Below are 735 nucleotides of genomic sequence, written 5' to 3' on the forward strand. Positions count from 1 at the left end.
TATATATATATATATATATATATATATCGATAGAAAAGGTAAGACAACAAAAGAAAGAAAAAGATCTCGATATTATGTAAATAGAGGAATTTATCTGTAATATAATATGTGACAATTATTTGGTAGCCATGATAAAACTTCGAGTTTCGGATGTCAGGGCAGAAGGCCATGCCGCCATCTCTTCAGTTATCTGGCCATCGAAAAAATGCTATGGAAATGACCGTTAAACAAAGGAAAATTACTGTGTGATTGACCATTGACCGTTATTAAAACAAAAGAGCTATTAGAATGACCATTAAGTGAGGGGGGGGAGTAAAGGTAAGAAAGTAAAAATGTCCATAGTATTCACGTAAGCACACCAGTTCATACATATATATGCGTGCCCGCACACTCATGCATGTATGAGTATGGACTGGTGCGCTTATGTGAATACTATAGGCACATGTACGTAGGTGTGCATGGTGCGCATGTGTATGCATCAACTGGTGCGCTTACGCGAATACTATGGACATTTTTACTCTCTCCCCTCACTTAACAGTCAATCACACAGTAATTTTCCATTGTTTAATGGTCATTTCCATAGCATTTTTTCGATGGCCAGATAACTTAAGAGATGGCGGCGTGGCCTTCCGCCCCAACATCCGAAACTCAGAGTTTTATCATGGCTACCGAATAATTGTTACATATTATACATATATATATATATATATATATATATATATATATATATATATA

Source organism: Octopus bimaculoides, chromosome 11, assembly GCF_001194135.2.
Source record: "Octopus bimaculoides isolate UCB-OBI-ISO-001 chromosome 11, ASM119413v2, whole genome shotgun sequence".
NCBI classification, from domain to species: domain Eukaryota; kingdom Metazoa; phylum Mollusca; class Cephalopoda; order Octopoda; family Octopodidae; genus Octopus; species Octopus bimaculoides.